The following is a 20,499-nucleotide window of genomic DNA, read 5'->3' as shown; positions in this document are numbered from 1 at the left end:
GGTGATGATTAACCTTCAAACAGTACAATTTCCTGGGGCTGCTAATGCAAAGAGGAGGGGCACCTGCTCCAAGAGTTGTTTGTCCATTTTAATGTGTCTGTTGTTCCAAAGAGGTACCAGGCATTGTAGGCAACAGAAGGAGTTGGAGGGTGGCCTGGTTCCTGGTACAACAGGTTGCAGCGCTGGCTGGCTTTATGGCAGGATGTTTACAGAGAGAGGCAATGTGAATCCAGAGAGTGCCACAATGGCTTCCTATTGTAGATCTCTGACCCCAGCATATGGCCCCTCTTACAGTGTAATGGGGTGTTGAACAAGGAGTGGATCTTTTCTTGGACACAATAACTCTGGAGTAGAAATGATAGGATTATGTTCTTAGTCTGTCTGTCGAAGGTCAATTCTAAGTATGTCTCTACTCAATAGAAATGCTGAATGTTATGAATTTGTTTCAGTGTTTGATGAGACTGAGGGTCCACATGATCCCAGCTTTGCTACTCTATGTCATTCTCCAGCATAGACTCTTTACAACCATAGCATCCGTTAACTCTACACATATCCATTAAAAATAGAAGTTGTCCAATCATTTTCTTTGCAAAACTAAAGGTGACAATCAGCATTCCTTTCAAAACTGTCTCGGGGGGCACGGGTGGCCCAGTCGTTTAAGGCGCCGTGATTCGCTGTGCAGAGTTGCATCCCTTGGGCACGCCAGAAACCTATGATTGTGGGTTTGAATCCAGGTTCATCCCGATTATGTTTCTAGGTTTGTTAGCACCATACCCATGCTCGTGGGTTTCACCGAAGTGGTAAACGTCTGAGACCTGCATCACTTTGGGCTTTCCTCCGACATTAAGCTGACACGCCGCGATATAACTGGAATACTGTTAAAAGCGGTGTCAAACCCAACTCACTCACTCACCAAAACTGTCTCATTTGTTATGTGTATGACCTGCCAATGTGTGTGCAGGAGTGGAGGCTCTTCGGCACCACTACCTTATGATACCTCTCTGGACCAGATAAACCCATGACTGCAAGCCTGCGCAATGATCCATATTCTCTGGGCACAATCAAAGTCAAGTCACAGAGCCTGACCACCCATTACTCTTACGTCAACCCTTCTGACAAGCATCGGGTACTGGGGACCTGTTCACCCCTGAAACATCCATGGGGGCCACTCACAAACTTACAAAAGCATACAATATGCTAGTGGTGGTGATGATGATGATGATGATGATGATGATGATGATGATGATGATCATGTGTAATTTTCCTAATAATGAAATTTACCTTCAACATGTTCTCCAACATTAACCCTCTTAACGATATTTAAAACTGCATCGATCATGTTTTTAAAGGAAGGGGGACAATAACCGTATTCGACGTAATAAGCCCCCAGGGAGCTCTCAAAATTAGAAATAGGGGGCTCTTATTAGAATATTATTTTGGTGAAAAGAACAGAGTTGAAAGATAAATTTCGTGGTTTATGTTGACAGCCTGAAATATTTATGTACGACAGATATATTTTTCTAGAATTTAACTGCCCATAATTAAGGGTGCATATAACACATGAGTGCGTATTGTACGTGAATAAATAAGTCTTGTGTACATTGATCAATCGGAAGAGGTCCTAATTGGTATTGTTCACCAGCCAATATATTAGCAAATACCACCGTGGGCGCTTATTAGAGCAGGGCGCTTATTACGTCGAATACGGTACTTATTTTTATGGAATTCTTTCATCACAACTTTTTTTACTGACAACAAGTAACACAACAATTATTAATTACTCTATCCAAGAAGAAAAAGCAGTCAGTCTGTAATTAAGAGCATGTTCATGAACACATGCTCATGATATCGTTGGAATCTCACAATCAACTCTGCTTTTAGTAGAGATTTCTTAAGAACTCGGAAAGATATTTTCATTTTATTCCAATCCTGTGTTTGTCAGACTCTATTTATGCCTGGTGTTATTGTCTGCTTCATCACAACGTTATCTTCAGGTAGTAATCGGGCCATATTGTTCACGGAGATAGCCTCGTGTGCCTTGTCTGTTTACACCCCCATCTCCTCCGCCACAAACATCCGCAACATCACCGCAGTGACCTTCAACTCCAATCAGACGACCGGTGCAAGGTGAGGGTATGATGGCTTCCTGTTGTTGATTCTGACACCTTTGCCTCGGCAACCAATTCTTGACACGTACAACCCTCATCTTTATCAGCCAATCAGAAACATCCCAACACTCATGCATATTTATTACATGATTGACATGATATCGTGAATATTTGGTACCTTTCCCTGATTTTCCAAAGGAACTTTTGTGGTATGGAATGCAGGGTGCTGAAATTATCAGAATCATGAAATATTCACATGAACCATTAAATATAATGTTCAATCAATTCATTTTTCATTTTGTAACTTTTTAAACAATTCATACTTACTGAAAAGTCGATGATGTAAATTCAGAGATCAAATAATATCTTAATTTTCTCACTAATCCAGACAGGATTACAGACCATATGATACTGTTGAAACATCAAAGCTGGAATAATGAATGGCAAAACCCACTGCTTCAAAGCATAACACCACATTTAGCACCAATGAATATGCCAGGTATTAATATTCAAACATCACATTGGTTTCAAACCTGCATATGTAGAACCTGGCGGGAATGGTATCAGTCTATCTGTGATAATATGAAACTCCAAGAAATGGCTCCCACTTCCTGTCTCAAGGAATCCTGGGTAGTCACATTCTTGAAATCCAACATCAGCTCATGATCGGTAGTGAGACGCAAACAAAACCTATCGCTGTGTATAAGGCAAGCTTTTTGTACCTAGAATTAGGGAGCTTTCAAGGGGGTCATCTTATACATAAGGTTGAAGAGTTTTGATGTTATTTAACACAAAGACATTACTGTGAGCACATAACACAGGAAATACCATGTCAACAAATCCATACTGAAGTACGAAAATAAATCATGTAATTACACTGTCTGGTTATATAAAGTGTTCATTTTATATCTGGACTTATGTTTGTAATTTATTTTATTAATGTTATCCAAAATTTCATTCAATATTGTTTTCATTCATTTGGTGAAATCATATGTGAAGTGATCGAAAGAACGCACAACACACCGTTATTTACAGAAACCACGGCCAGATTACAGCTATTGATGCCTTAAAACAAATTCTAGTGGATAGAGAATGGATATATATACATGTATCATAAATGACATACAGTGACTCGCTGAAAGTCATATTTGTTGCAGTTTGACAATTATATGTCAACATAAAGTTTTCGCTATCGCAAGCATGGGAGCATCGACGGTGATTGGTCAAATTTCCTCTCCCCTAGAACACTTGCTTTGTTATTCCTTGTTTGAAGTTGTATTTTATCAATGCCAGGAAATGATATTCTAATTCCTCCAAGCTTGTTATTCCACTGCTATGAAATGAATTATTTTTCTACAAGAAAATGTTCAGCATTCCCTTGGCAATAATGGTACGCTATTGAACATATGGTTTCCATAATTTCATATCACTCAAGAATGAATAAGATAAAGCCTTCCCTTTTATTCCCCGATAATGAGGACACATATTTACCCTAAAGGCTGTTAGCAGCCCCGTTCTCTCTAGTATGCGAAAAAATATCGGCACCTTGCCTGACAGAGAACGTAACAAATAAATATACAAGATGGCAGTTACTCTGTGCATTAATAGCTCTATTTCCATCTGGAGTTGAACTTGCATGACTTGGGCAGAATCAAAGGTTTCATAAATGTTAAAAGGAATCGTCGTCCCTCATATTGCGAAATTTTTAATGGCATACATTATGAGATGCATATACATTAAATGATTTTATCAATGGCATATATGAATGGAACGTGTATCATTAAAAGGGTCAAAACTTATATTTTCTTAACGGGTCTTGATACGAACCCTGAACATCTGCCAATACTGGTTTCTGGTGCATTGGTATCAAAATTGCCATTTAGATCAGTTTGTCTATGTTTGCCCTGACAGTATATATATATGCACGATGAACGCATTTCAAATTACTTTATAGTCTTCATTGTGAAGTCTTCCAGACCCGTGAAGATCCGTGGTAGAATAGGTCTTCAGCGACCCATGCTTGTCTCCTCGTGAAGATCTGGGGTAGAATAGGTCTTCAGCAACCCATGCTTGTCAGACCACCGTCATATAGCTGGAATATTGCTGACTGCGGCGTTAAACAACAAACAAACAAAACAAACTTTGTTGTTCCAGCTATTCTAGCATCTTCTATTATCATACTGAGAGTAGTGAGTGAGTGAGTTTGGTTTTACACCGCTTTTAGCAATATTCCAGCAATATCACGGGGGGAACACCGGAAATGGGCTTCACACATTGTAGCCATGTCGGGAATCGAACCCGGGTCTTCGGCGTGACGAGCGAACACGTTAACCACTAGGCCACCCGACCACCCCCTCATGAGAGCAGTTGTTAACAGTCACTGAGAGATTCAGCTTCATCCGAGAGTTGTGGGACAACAATTAAATTTTGTTTTACAAAAGTAATATTTGAAGTCAAACACAGCAATTAAAACTGTGCACTGTTGGCCATGAAACTAGAAAATATATTGGGTCAATCTCATTAATAAAAACTAAAAACATCAAACTAAATTATTTACAAAGTTATTATTCCCTGGTGTCTGGAATGTACCTGTGTGTTTTGTACTTCCTGTGCATATATACGTAATTTGTAGGGTATTGCCACTGTTTCCTCACAGAATGAGGGGCGGTCGGGTAGCCTTGTGGTTAAAGCGTTCGCTCGTCACGCCGAAGACCCGGGTTCGATTCCCGACATGGGTACAATGTGTGAAGCCCATTTCTGGTGTCCCCCGCCGTGATATTGCTGGAATATTGCTAAAAGCGGCGTAAAACCAAACTCACTCACTCACTCACAGAATGTAATGCAATAAATATTAGGGCTGGGACGATGGACTAACTGTGCAATATGATACGTATCAAGATACCTTACTCACGATCAGATATGTATCACGATACTTGCATGTGCTCTATCTGTGGTGTGTAAGCCATCTTTTTCATATACAGGATGGCCAAATATACCTGGCACACTAATGATTTACAGTTGGCAGTGTCAAGTATGGCGCAATGAATGAAAATATTTATGTTTTCACTATTAACTTGCACTACTGATTAGTGTTTAGTGGAACAGTTATTAAAGCTAACATTTAAGGTCAGAATCGATATTTTGTACTTAGTGTGCAAGTGCGATCGATACTTGCATCGAAAAGTAAAAAAATCGCGATCCACCAATCATCGTTGCATCGTCCCACCACTAATAAATATCTCATCTTATATCATTAACTGTATATCATTAATAAGTATAGTTATTTGACACATTTGTTCTGTTCGGCCTATAAATATTTCCTAGTTTTATATCACCTGACTGACACTGTTTGCACTGCTGACCAAACTTTTCTTGTACCCAGTCATGCAAACACAAACTTACTTTAAGAAACAACGAAAACAGAATTGGGAGTCACACCCTCTAAGTGATTGTATCTAGACTACAATGTGTTTGCTCTCACGTGGACAAATTTGAAACAAGTATTTGTCACAGAGTGACGAAATATCCCCCGCCTGTACACCATAGTACCAAATATGAAGACAATCCAGCGATTAGTTCTTGAGATATTGTGGCAACACCGTTTTCCAACTCAAAAAACAGATTTGCCTGCTGTGACCTTGAAAATGGGGTCAAGGTCACCAAATCTGACAGGTGTATGTGGTGTCTGTATATACACTATAGTTCCAAATATGAAGACAATCCAGCGATTAGTTCTTGAGATATCGCGGCAACACCGTTTTCTAACTCCAAAAGCAGATTTGCCTGCTGTGACCTTGAAAATGGGGTCAAGGTCACCAAAACCGACTGGTGTCTGCGGTGTCTGTATATACACCATAGTTCCAAATATGAAGACAATCGAGAGGTTTAGTTCTTGAGATATCGCGGCAACACCGTTTTCCAACTCTAAAAGCAGATTTGCCTGCTGTGACCTTGAAAATGGGATCAAGGTCACCAAAACCGACTGGTGTCTGCGGAGTCTGTATATACACTATAGTTCCAAATATGAAGACAATCCAGTGTTTAGTTCTTGAGATATCGCGGCAACACCGTTTTCAAACTCCAAAAGCAGATTTGCCTGCTGTGACCTTGAAAATGGGGTCAAGGTCACCAAAACCGACTGGTGTCTGCGGTGTCTGTATATACACCATAGTTCCAAATATGAAGACAATCCAGTGTTTAGTTCTTGAGATATCGCGGCAACACCGTTTTCAAACTCTAAAAGCAGATTTGTCTGCTGTGACCTTGAAAATGGGATCAAGGTCACCAAAAACGACTGGTGTCTGCGGAGTCTGTATATACACCATAGTTCCAAATATGAAGACAATCCAGTGTTTAGTTCTTGAGATATCGCGGCAACACCGTTTTCCAACTCTAAAAGCAGATTTGTCTGCTGTGACCTTGAAAATGGGATCAAGGTCACCAAAACCGACTGGTGTCTGCGGAGTCTGTATATACACCATAGTTCCAAATATGAAGACAATCCAGTGTTTAGTTCTTGAGATATCGCGGCAACAAACAGGTGGGACGTACGGACGGACGTACGGACACGGACGGTCGTGAATACTATATCCCCCGCTTCGCGCTTTCGCGCAGCGGGGGATAAAAAATGGATGCAAATAGGGTAATCTAATTTATTTTTAATCTTTTTTTAATCAAACATTGAACACACTTTAACGAAAAGAAACATTTGCCAGTACCTGACCAAACGGCTCATATATGAGAAACTAATGATTTCATCATGGCTGAACTCCTAAAGGGAGATAACCCTGACTGTCAGGTACAGACACAAGTGATAATCAGTGAAAGGTGTATATGTTCATTATCTCCCTCAGATGCAATGATGGCACTAGACTGCATAAGATGAGAGCCACTTGTCCAAAGACATACATTCATCAAAAGATAATAACAAGCGCTTCAGCTTTTTGTAAACTACACTAACGATCAAAAGAAAGTTACCCTATTTCAGAAATTGTGGACTTCTTACAAGATTGTAAGATGATCAGGAGTGAATTGTTTCATACCACAGCAATGTGATAGCCATACAGTCTGTAATAATCATGGCTAATCTGGATCCTGGAACAACAAAGGGAGTTAACTGAGATTCACTGTACCACTCCTGCCCCTTCAAAAAGGCAGATTTATTGAAACTTTGTTGAAAAAGTTTCTTTTCCGACAGTCTCTCAATCTTCTGGTGCCGATTATTATGCTGAGCACTTTGTGTTGGTTCCACTGAAATGGTAGACAGGTTTTATCTCAGAGGATCAAAAGCCTGGGGGTCTAGACCTTCCTTTGTGGAGTGAGACGGGAGGGTCTGGAGGGATTAATTACATTCTCATATCCTGTAGGATCCATAAAACACAAACAGCCCTCGTCAACTCACTTTGATCAAGTTAATTGTACCTGATTTCATGTAAATAATTACAAAGAAGGTGCTGACAGGGCCGGAATGCTTCCTGGATCTAACAAACGTGGTGCTGAGGCAGCAAGCCTTCACTGAACTACATCAAGTTAAATAAAGTCATTAGAATAAAGATAAAACCTTAATGAATGTTAATATCTATCATCACTGAACACATTTGGGTGACTTTGTTTGAAATTTGCCTTTGTTCAGCCAGCAGTGAATGTATACTCCCCAGGGAGCTGAGAATGATTCTTGAGTGCACACTGATCCAGTGACTGTGGAAATAAGAGCAATTGAGCTTGTCCCTGAGGGGTGTGGAAATATAAGCAATATAAATAGCCTATTGTTGTTGTTGTATTATCAATTATTATTATTATTATTATTATTATTATTATCTGTTATGCTTTCTAGACTTGTTTATTTACATGCTGCAAGGGTCATAGTTGGAATACACTCACTCACTCACTCACTCACTCACTCCCTCACTCACTCGAACCCACCCACACACCCACACACCCACACACCTATCCACCCACTCACCCACCACATCTACTGTCAACAGTTGCTGGCATGGGATATCCCAGAATCCTCTGTGTGCTCCATATTGGACAAGGATACTACTTGTTATGAAAGTCTTTAAGGTCAAACACAATTTCCTAAACACTTTTCATCAAAGTCTTAAATCTCTCAAGACTCTTATATCAACTAGTGCAAGTAACTTTGACAAAATGATCATTTTCCAATGGAATTAGCAAAGGATAATTAGGGTACAAGTATCTGGTGGGCTTAAAGAGATCTTGAGCATATGGTTGCCAAGGAAATACGCACACATTTACGTTATTTCGAAAGTTGTCAATTAAGTGCATAGTGTCTTACACAGGACAGGAAGTGGGAGCTATCTTTGCTTCCACCATTGCCATGTGTAATTATGCTCACTAGAATAGTTCGTGTTGCGTAAAATGTGGAAAAGATTAAGACAAAAATACTGGGAGGTTGGCTTCAAGAACTGATGGGTCAATCTGGGGGATGGACTGACAGGGGCTGTTTACTGCATACCTAGCAGGATAGGACATCAAGAGTCCTCCATGGCAGGAGTCGCTATGAACTCTCAGATGGTAGGCAGTGGGGTGGTCTTGTGGTTAAAGTGTTCGCCCATCACGTCAAAGCGAGTGAGTGAGTTTGGTTTTACGCCGCTTTTAGCAATATTCCAGTAATATCACGGCGGGGGACACCAGAAATGGGCTTCACACATTGTACCCATGTCGGGAATCGAACCCGGGTCTTCGGCATGACGAGCGAACGCTTTAACCACTAGGCTACCCGACCGCCCTCACGTCAAAGGCCCAGGCCCATTTTACACGTGGGTACAATATGTGAAGCCCATTTCTGGTGTCCCCTGCCATGTTTTTGCTGGAATATTTCTCAAGCTGCATAAAATCCAACTCACTCACCCATTAAATATGAATATTAAATTTTATGCTCTTTCGAGCAGGACAGTTTAGTTGGATTCAGTTTCAGCATAATGTCTTTTTCTTTTGACTGAAAAAACTCAATTAAAAGAGAGTTTGTAAGGAATATCTCTTGTAACAACATTATGTCAAACTGAAGGTGCCCATGGCAATTGAAAACCGATTCAATTACATATTCATACTTTAAGAAGTTTTTGCCTATCAGTTCTTTCCACAGCATGTAAACAAACTAAATATTTTGGACAAGTGAGTGATTTGGTTGAACATATACTGCTTCATCAGTATTTCAGCACATCACCATGTTTCTGCTTACTGTGGGTAGTAATTAAGCCCTACGTGATGCAGGTCTAAGCCGTTCATGGTTGTGGAAGCGGATATGGAGTTTACATCCTTTAAAAAAACAACCAAGGAAACACTTTAAAGAAGACACCAAGTTCTCTACAATGTTTATTAAAGTTTCCCAGATTGTCTCCCTTGAAGAACTCTTCCACAGAGTGAGTATCAAAAGTGATGAAGAAGTAATGGAGACTAGGCACAGTTCAAACAAAAGCAATTCCTGTTAATTTTGAGAGGAGATAAATCCTTCCTGTAACATAAAGGATGTTTGTTTTAATCCCTCCCTTTCGTCTGACACCAAGTTGATTTGGTGAGAGATTGAACTCAGATTCTATCTGAACACCTTGCACGTCACTGCCTTCTGGCTTTGAACTGCGATCTTAAAAGAAATTCAATTGTAACCTGATTCAGTTCTAATTCTATGGAAACTACAGGGTGAATGATGTAATTTAAGCAGGATTTTTTTAATTTGATTTCAAAGACGATCGTGCTGTATAATCAAAATACCTACTTTGAAAACAAGACAAATGGCTCATTTATACTTTCACTTTGATTGGATCAGACCATACTATTAGTCAGTAGAGTAGTGCAGTCTACATATAAAGTAGAATTATATCCATACAAGTTAATGAACTTTGAAACAATAGAAACATAATATAAATATTTCTCTGTATGACAATTTGTTTTTTAATGAAAGGTGAGGTGTGGTGAAATTAGAGTTAACGTCGTGGCCAAGATTATTGCACTTATATAGCAATGTGCATGTACGTGTGTGTGTTTGTGTGGCTGCTTGTACTAGTCCGGACTGAGGCTGATTTATAGTGCTAGCCCACTGAGATACCATGCCGCAGTATAACATGAATACCCCACTCAGACACAGTATACTGACTCCGAGCCAACCAGTCCTTGCCTTAGCCCCTTAATGCCGAGCGCCAGACAGGGTAACAACAAGTACCATCTTTTAACGTCTTTTGGTATGACGTGGCCGGGGATCGAACCCCGGACCTTCTGCTCTCGGGGCAGATGCTCTACCACTAGACCACGGAGGCGGTGTTTTAATGAAAGGGGGAAGATGGCAGTACCAACATCAGCCCAAGGAAGTTTGATTCTGGAAAAAAAACACATTGTCTGCGACTTGGCACTATTCCAATATCATTATGAATCTGGCAGCTAATGATGACATAGGACAATGTGTCAGGCACTAACTACAACAATACACGGGGTAGCCGAGTGGTTAAAGCATTCACTCGTCACGCCGAAAACCCGGGTTCGATTCCCGACATGGGTTCAATGTGTGAAGCCCATTTCTGGTGTCCCCCACCGTGATATTGCTGGAATATTGCTAAAAGCGGCGTAAAACCATACTCACTCACTCACTCACTACAACATGTTGGGGACAGGCTGCCATGCTCATCATGAAAATCTAAAAACTTCAACACAACACAAAAAGAATATTCAACACAAGACAAAAATATTCAGTCTTGATTATCTGCCGAAACAGGTGACATTTCTGGAACATATATAAAGTATTATAGTAGTCTGTTTCCCATGGGATAAAAACCTACAGTAACCATGGTATCTATGAAACTAATCTCATTGAACATTTGAAGCCGTTACTTTCATCCTCTGATATGATGTAGTATACTCCTCAGGGAGATGAGAATGAAAATCTAGTGCCCACTGATTGGGGTACTAATGTAGCGCATTGAACATGCTTTTAATGGCGTGGATTGGCGCATAATAAATATGCATATTATTAATATATTATTATTTTTTAGTAAATGTTATTGTAGTTCTGACTTTGTTGTGAAACAGTCTGTTGTAAATGATATCATTAAACAGTTCCTAAACGTCTTTTTCTTAAACTAACAAATCTGAATGCAGTTTACCTAACACCTAACTCCTGCAGGCTATAATTATGTTCTAAATAGCTCAGTATGAATTATGGATGATCAAGAACAACAACAAAAAACAACATTTTTTTATAAACAATATGCATATACTGAACACTGATAATTTTGTTTTGATGTTTCTTTTAGGAAACTGACCTCAAATAAACCCTAACGTTTTGGGGGGTTCCTAGGCTATCATAAAAAAACTTCAACTTTTTCCTTTGATTTTTTTTCTGATTATTTATCCCCTTAAAGGTATTAATGAGACCAATTTCTAAAACAATGGCAGCAATAACAAATATTTCTTTGATGTGTGGGATGTTTTCATGTCCAAATGGAACCAACAACTTCAGTACTGTGGGGTGGGGACGTTTATCACACTCAGATCTTGTTGTCTCCGCCAAGATTTGACGACAGCATCCTATTAATGTGCTCAGCATCTGACAGAAAAATCCTTTGAACTATACAATGTAAATTCAGACAAATATTGGATTCAGGAAGACCCCAATCTCGGGCTTTTCCTCTTTCTCGTTCACACTTCCTGTTGAAAAACATAGCGAAGTGAAGCGCCACCTCTGGAGCAGCAATGAGTTTCCTTACTCTTCCTCAACCTCTGGAACATTCTCACAGTCAAGACATAGGCTGTTTGTTATTGTATGCATAGGCAGAGGAAATATCTGGGATTTAGACGGGTGGAGATCTGGAAATGATTGTCGTGTGCACATTTAAATGTTTTGAGCTTGAATTTCAGAGTTGACTTGGTTCTTTTCAGACATTGTAATTGTGTGGAATTTACTTTGAAAAGAAGCAAAAAAATGGGGATATTAATCAAGAATGTTGATGGTGGCCTTGAAATTTAATCCTACTATTTTAGAATAGCTTTATGGAATTTCTAATTTTAGAATATGCATCTTCTAAAACAATCTGAGATCTAATTAAGGAATTATTAAATTTCTTGGGTGATATGAAGGTTATACAGCACACTGGTGCAGATCAAGGTATAAAATAAGATATCCATAGAATCCCAGAAATTCAACTCTGCTCTTCTGGGTACAAGTGCATTACACTATTTGGATAGTTATATTTAACCTTCATAATTGCTGATGTATCATTTTCTCATTTAGGGGATTATTTAACAGTAGATGCTAGGAAATATTTCAAGGGATATTTAATAACAAGCATAACAATGTATTATATTTGAACAATCAAAGGATAAACAATCAAAGGACTTATATTTGAACAATCAAAGGATAAACAATCGAAGGACTTATATTTGAACAATCAAAGGATAACACTGAAAGTATCTATGGTTGTACACAATTAAAACATGACAATTCAAGAACAATAAAGAAAATATACGTGTGTACATGCAAAAGAGGAAAAAACTATTTAAAAATGTGATGACGTCTCACACGTCCGCATCGTGCCAAAGCGAGCAGATCCAACGTAAGTAAAGTTGAAGTGGACCGTCCTGTTTACATGTGTCCTCAGAGATGTGCATCACACGGCAGGGACTACAACCACTGCCTCGTCACTGCCGCCAAAGTTGTCCCATATGTCACCAAGTGTAAAGATATCCCCATATGGCCACCAGATGGCTCACTTAGCTGTGCGCCGTCTTTGAGAAAGGTTTACCGTATTCAACATAATATGATAGCTGGTAAACTAACATTTTGTCCCAGAAATAAAATCACCTACTTAAAAATATATACCGGTATTTACAAAATAAAAAATAAAATCCAAATTGAGCCCATAACAATTCTTAAATCCAAGAGCTGGGGCAGTCTAGACTTGCTTAATCATTCTAGACTTGAGACTCCTTTTTTAATTTATTCTCTTGGGTCTCGGAGACAGACTGGACCAATGGGTGTATCCTGGTATGTATTGTGTCAGTATAAATATTCATGATAAATAATAAATAATGTGTTAAATCCATACCCTATAGCATGCTCAGAGTGCTACATTATTAGCCTTATCAAGGGATTAGTGAGCACTTTGTTTTCATTCTCAGCTCCCTAGGGAGTATGTAGCCCTGTTAACAAGCTGCCTAGAAGGTTAACAGTCACATCATCCTACCGGGTACCCATTCACTGCTGGGTGAACAGAGGCAACAAAGTCACTTTCAGGAGACACCACATGTGCTGCATGTTCTTCAGTGTGGGGCTGGACCGAAGCCCTAGAAACCCTCAGGGGTCAAGCTGCCGAATGACGTCACCCATCCAACTAGTCTCCGAAACCAATGCTGCTTACTACACCTGGCGTGTCCTATTTGTAAATTTCTGAATGTCTACCTATGATTTCTGGACAAACAGTTCACAAGAGAAGCAGTTCACACTTCAGATGCTAGTCAGTTAATCTCTGTATCTTTCTGTCAGCTTCATATGGATGTTTGTTAATGATCATAACAATTGGTGTCAATTTCCTGACAAAAGTTTACATTCAATTAAGACAGAGCAGATTAACAGTGACCAGATATTAATTTTGTTGACCTGATATTTCTTGATATTGGTTATGCCTTCCTTGATCCATTGCTAAGAAATGATACACAAGAACTATGTATCCCAAGTTTCTCTTTTAAAGTGTGTTGTGCCACCACAACCCAGAGCCAGATCTGCACAACTGGAAGCACTTGTAAAATCACAACAGTGAGGACAAAATCTTTAAACACTCAGCAACATTCCAGCTTATCATGTCTGGACCAAACTATCCAGTGATTGACATCATGAGCATCGAACTATACAACTGAGATACGATGACATGCATCAACCAAGTCAGCAAACCTGAGCATCCGATCCTGTTTGTCTCGCATTATGTCAAGCATGGTTTGCTGAAAACCAGTTGTAACCCTGATCTTCACAGGGGTTAGAAATGACAGCAAATGTCTGCACATGATTTGTACACTAACAGCCTTGCTGCAATATGTATCATTTCATAACCTCATTCATAGTATTCAAGTGAAACTCTTTGACGCTAATTTTAATGAAAGGGATTAATCATCTGTTCACTGTCCTTCAGTCTGATGACATTTTGCTTTCTTGTTTCACAGTTTTCTTTTGCCACTATCTGAACTTAAACATGGTCAATCCCTAAACACTTGCAAATCAAGAAATAAAAACAAGAAGTAAGAGTTATGTCCCTTTGAAATGATCATTCCTTTTGTGTTTCACTCTTCAGCATTGAAGTAAAGAATATAAGAATGTAAACTACAGTGTTTTTCTACTTATTTGTTTTCACAAAGGTCTTACTGACATTTACCATGCCTGCAATGAAATTGCTGAAGCATCACTAACTTGGTCAAATACGGTATCTGTTTATGCCAATATTAATGACGCATTGAAAAAAATCTCCAGTTGAAATCTATACAAGGGATACATTAAAATTTGTTTCATTTTTATTATTTCAACAGAAGCAAGGATGGTAAATTATTTATCAGGTTGTAATATTTGGTAATGGCTCATAAATCCTGGATATGAGATGACATTGCTTGGGATTTCAAAATAAATTGGATTCAATATTTATTTCTTGTCAAGCTGTTAATTAAGTGGTTGACCTGCAATGTTTACATAGCGTGGTCCACAGTGAGTAATGTTCTGTATCAGGATAGCGTAGGTTGACTTAAAAATTGGCATGTAAATAAGGTTTTAGTGTGTCTGACTTGATTCAGATTTTGGTCCAATATGAAAACTGAGGCAGACAAAATTCAGCCGAAGGTCAAGGTCAATGTAAAGGGCCCTTTTTGGCTCTTCATGATTACAGATTTTAGCAAAACAGGGCCACTGTACACAGACAACATGGCCGCATATACGTGATTGAGCAAGCCTGAAGAAGCATTCCATCATTTGGCTGTTTAAGGCTGGCCTGGTTCGTACTGACGAACTGAAATCCAATCTAAATTTCAACAAATATGCATATGGTAAATCCTTCTCCGGATGCGCATGATTTATATTTTGCAAAAATTAATCGTCAAAAATGTCCGACTTGAAGGTCATTTTCTGGCAACTTCAGTTTCACTTTGAACTAGGTTGTCATAGCAACCTGAAGCTTAAGCTGGGAAATATACTACTTGTTGATTATTCAAACGTCTATTTGTCCATACACAATTAAAGACTCCACAATCATAATCAAAAGTTCTGAAAGAATGAATATATAATAAGGTTTTCAATGCCTTGGTCACCTTCAGTGTTGAGCTATTCTTTACATACTCTTTTAATCTGATGTTTTTCAATCAAAAGAAAAGAGATTATGGTGAAATTGAATACAACAAAACTGTCCTGCTTGAAAGAGCATAAAATGTTATATTAATATTAAATGAGTCACATGAACGTTTCAGAGGAGTTACTGTGTTGTTTTCCTGTCTTTTTTTAAGGTGATCACTTGACTTGCCTTTGCATGTGTCTGTGATGAGTGCCACCGGTGGTGCAGAATACGCTCACCTTTTTGCAGACACCTGGTATCATCACTATTTGATAGTAATTCATAAGCACAGGGGCGGTCGGGTAGCCTAGTGGTTTAAGTGTTCGCTCGTCACGCCGAAGACCCGGGTTCAATTCCCGACATGGGTACAATGTGTAAAGCCCATTTCTGGTGTCCCCCGCCATGATATTGCTGGAATATTGCTAATAGCGGCTTTAAACCATACTACCTTACTCATAAGCACATACTCATGATATAGTCAAAATATATACTTTAAAACACAGTCGGCGACTATAGCCACTTCTGCAAAGCTGGTTGGTCTGGTAAGTTCAGCTGTTAATACTCCATATTATAAAACTAAAGCCTACTGAATATGATGTGAAGAGGCTTATTTGAGTTAGTAGACTCAAAAGATTTTGGCACAAACAGAAAACATATTCTCGCTTCCAAGGTAAACAAACCAAATGAAAGTATTTTATCTATTTCTTGAAGACATTTGATCCCCCCAAAGCATTGTTTTTTTTATTGAAGACAGCAAATGAAATTTAACATATTTTAGAACTTCCCCACTGAAGGTGAAGAAAATTACCTGTCTCTAAGGCTTTTTATTTGGTTTCACTCTTGCAATGCAACCTCTTATATTAATTTGGGCCTGAGGACATGAATGAAAGGCTGTTACTTAAGGTCAGGATTGGGGAATGCATTGCAGATATTTAATGTCAGCTAACCTCGTGAACATCCGGGTTAGAATTGGTCTTCAGCAACCCATGCTTGTTGTAAGAGGCGACGAACGGTAACGGGATCGGGTGGTCATGCCTGCTGACTTGGTTGTTGCAAATTCTCGTATCTCATTAGCACAGGTCAATGCTCATGATGTCAATCACTGTATTTTCTGGTCCAGACTCGATTAATTACAGACCTTCATCATATAGCTTGAATATTGCTGAGTGCGGCGTTAATCAACAGACGTCTATCTCACCATCATCATCATCATCATCATCATTCATTTTCTTTTTTTTTCTTTTTTTTTTACTTACTCCCCAACTTCGAGAATGCCAATCAAACAGTGATGATGATGATGATGATGATGATGATGATGATGATGATGAGTGAGTTAAAACATTTAACATCGCATCGGCATTACTGCAGCCATATAGCGATGATGATGATGATGATGATGATGATGATGATGGTGATGAGTGAGTTAAAACATTTAACGTCGCATCGGCATTATCACAGCCATATAGCGATGATGATGATGATGATGATGATTGAGTTAAAACATTTAACGTCGCTTCGGCATTATCACAGCCAGATAGCGATGATGATGATGATGATGATGATGATGATGATGATGATGATGATGAGTGAGTTAAAACATTTAACGTCGCATCGGCATTATCACAGCCAGATAGCGATGATGATGATGATGATGATGATGATGATGATGATGAAGCCTCACGCCAGATGCATCCTCTAAAGTAAAGCAGGAAGGGGATGTAACAACGTTGTTGCCACACGTCGTGCTCAGTTGAATCAGGGCCTGAAGTGATACTCTTTGATGGCGGAACTTTCAGCCACAAGTAATAGTATAGGTACAATTGTTACTTCCTTTCATTCACAACATGTTTGCTTGTCAACAAGTAAATCAGGTGTGGATAGGTTTGTACATGAACAAGGGTAATGGTATTACACAGTGACATGGTTGGCACACAGTCGGCATTCTTTCCACGAAGATAACTCCTCAAGATTCTCGCTCCTCCTTGTGGCACTGAGGGCAGGTACCATTTACTAGCAGATACTAAATCTAGAATGTCTGCGACTGTTTGTTGTCAAAACACTGTAAACAGGTAAATAACCAAACATATACAAACAATCTGGTAGTATTTGACAAGTAGGGAAAACAAGAAAACATGTCAGAAATTCAGGAGATAGCCTCATGGTTAAACTGCTTGTAGCCTCATTATTACATTTCTTTATAAACAGATTACATATTGATATATAAGTGAGTGAAATTAATAAACATTGTAGGCATATTCTTATGATGAGTTTTGATCAATATTAAACATCCTCATTATGAAATACCTGGCTTCCGAAGATGTATCCGAAAGAGAGCTGTATAACGAGGTGCAAGCTGGCAGTGAGGTCTATAGTACTATGATAGCACCATTCAACACCTTCATCTTAAACTGTGATTCTGGGCCATGTTTACATTGAATTTCATGTTGATTGACTCATTTCAAAACATTTCAGCATGTATGAGTTATCATTAATGAAACACACAGGGACAAACATTCACTGAAATGATTTGGTTTCACTCATTGGTAAAATGGCACCATTCTTCAAAATCAAGAAATACATGATACTCTTGCATAAATGAAATACTTTCATATTTGGATTAACCTATTTGACAAAATAAAAACACTTTTCAACAAAATCTATTCATTGTTGATGTGAAACACAATATTAGAAATAGTGTTCAAAATTCCCGCCGGCCTGACAGTCCAATGTTACTGACAGACAGTCAGTTTTGAAAAGCTGCACACCAATGGTCGGGGGTTAAAGTTACTAAGTTGACCATCCACCGGTTTGTCATTACTTTCTGAGAACTAACATTAAACAGTAGACTAACATCTAGTCTCTGAAATGAACATATCGTACAAAAAAACAACAGTTGTTCAGTTATCTTAATAAAAATATAATAAAAGGGAGCTCAGTGACTCTCTTCATTACTGCAGTAATCTAGACTTGCCAAACATTATAGACTTGCTTGGGCTGTATTTGATATATATTTGTATCAGGGTCTGTAAGACAGACTAATTAAACAGTATTTTTCATATGTTTACCCTTTTGTAAATTTTGTTGGTCTTGAAAATTCTAGACTGGTAACGTTTTATCTGGTCTGGTAACTTTGCAATGTTGCCAGTCTGGTTGTTCTACTGAAATTTTGGGGAATTTTATACAGTGTTAGAAACCTAGATATTATCATAAAGATAATGAACATGTTCCACATCTTACTCCGAATACCCATCCTACAGCAAACTATCTAATCAGAGCAGTGCCCTGATTACTGCTGATGCTACTGTCCACACAACTGTTATTCGATGAAATCCAGTGTGGGACCTGAGATGTACATCACACTACATTCCGGCCTGGTCTGCAGAGATGTTGGGGTCCCTGACCCTCCTCCTATCTGTAAATATGCTTATCTAGACAGTAATCAGTCAACACTCATTAAGATGAGGTTAGGAGCTCTGTGATTGGTCAGCTGATGACAGTTGTGGCATTCTGGACTAGTGATTGGTCAGCTGATGACAGTTGTAGCATTCTGGACTATATATAGTAGTTGTCTGGAATGTGTTACCTATCTTTAGCAGCACATCTTTACCATCATATATATGTATAGTCAGCTGATGGCTGTTGTAGCGTACTACATGTAATACAATATAGTTGTCTGGTATGCACTACACAAAGATGTAGTGATGCACCAAGGAATCAGTGAAACACAATATGTCTTGCCATGACATCACGGAGTGACACTACTCAAGTGAGTGAGTGAGTGAGTGAGTGAGTGAGTGAGTGAGTGAGTGAGTGAGTGAGTGGGTGGGTGAGTGAGTGAGTGAGTGAGTGAGTGAGTGAGTGAGTGAGTGAGTGAGTGATGGATAAGTGAGTGAGTTTTGGACGAGTGAGTTAGTGAGTGAGTGAGTTTTGGATGAGTGAGTGAATGAGTGAGTGAGTGAGTGAGTGAAAGGGTGAGTGGGTGAGTGAGTGAGTGAGTGAAAGGGTGAGTGAGTGAGTGAGTGAGTGAGATTTTGGTTTAACAAAACACTTATGTTCCTTAGTTATGGTGCATGAATAACAATGAGGATGATGCATACAGAAAATGAGTTAATGATGCCTAAATTCATCAATATCTTCATACTATCACAAAGCATGTTAGTGTAAGAAGTGTCATAGCGACTGATTTACGACACCCATTGTCAGAAGAACATTTAATTGCAAAGGCTCATTACCCTGGAGCCATGACATCTATATGCCTTGAAACACTTAATTGCTGTTATTTATAAGATGCTAATCCTAATTGTTAATCCCCATTTTTGTGTACATCGACCGTCTTCCATCCTGCTGATGAATTACTGTTTACATTTATATTTATTACTTACTAAATGTCAGGTGACCTTGGATATATAAGCCTTGGTCCAGAGAGATTGAGAAAAAGAAAGGTCTTACCCTTAGCCTAGCTAGGGTTAGGCTGGGTGCTCCGGGGCACCTAGACAACAACCACTACCACTATGTGCTGACCTGTGCAGTGTCTTTTGTATGTATATATCTACATGTATAAAGTAAAACTGTATATACCGCAAGCCATCGTCTTCAAGTTGTCACTTCCTACTGAGAACCATACATCAGCCCCTTGCATATACGAGTGTGCAAATTATTCATTAATCAACGTCAGACCAACACATTGTTAGAAGGACAGACATGGTGTCACCTTAAAGCTGTTACTTATGCCAGGCAAACTAGACTTCATTGGTGCCATCAAAAGAATCTTACTACAGTAGAATCTAAAGTGGACTCGGAAAAACAATCTTCAGAAACATCAGCAGTCCATTCTCAATGAGTAAGGAATGTTTTAATGTGCATTTAATGCCAGTCCATGTCAGTATGTCATGTACAATGTATGTGAATAAAGATGAATGATTGTTGCTCCTGTTGTGTCTTCGGTCAAACTATGTACTCTGTGTAATCCAGACCTTGCTGTAAACCGGACTTTTTTACCAGTCCCAAGCGAGTCCGAATTGGACAGTCTCCACTGTAATTTGCACACAATTAAAAACTTTTAGTGAAGTAGGTCAAAG

General features: G+C 39.0%; 1 protein-coding gene across 7 annotated transcripts in view; it reads right to left on the bottom strand.

Moving 5' to 3' along the window:
* Positions 1-20,499, bottom strand: part of LOC124139372 (cytosolic purine 5'-nucleotidase-like) — a 210,343-nt gene that overhangs the window by 76,315 nt on the left and 113,529 nt on the right. Inside the window, exon 1 of one of the 7 annotated variants that reach the window (XM_046506399.2) lies at positions 2,642-2,660. The exons of the other annotated variants lie outside the window; for them this stretch is intronic. The gene's annotated coding sequence lies outside the window, so the exon portion shown is untranslated. Of the gene's footprint in view, positions 1-2,641; positions 2,661-20,499 lie in introns of those variants that run through there. 7 annotated transcript variants of the gene reach the window in all.

Source organism: Haliotis rufescens, unplaced genomic scaffold (assembly GCF_023055435.1).
Source record: "Haliotis rufescens isolate VD_foot unplaced genomic scaffold, xgHalRufe1.0.p SCAF_27, whole genome shotgun sequence".
In the NCBI taxonomy this organism is placed as follows: Eukaryota; Metazoa; Mollusca; class Gastropoda; order Lepetellida; family Haliotidae; genus Haliotis; species Haliotis rufescens.
The sequence above is the reverse complement of the archived record's forward strand: the minus strand, read 5'-3'. Positions and strand labels throughout refer to the sequence as shown.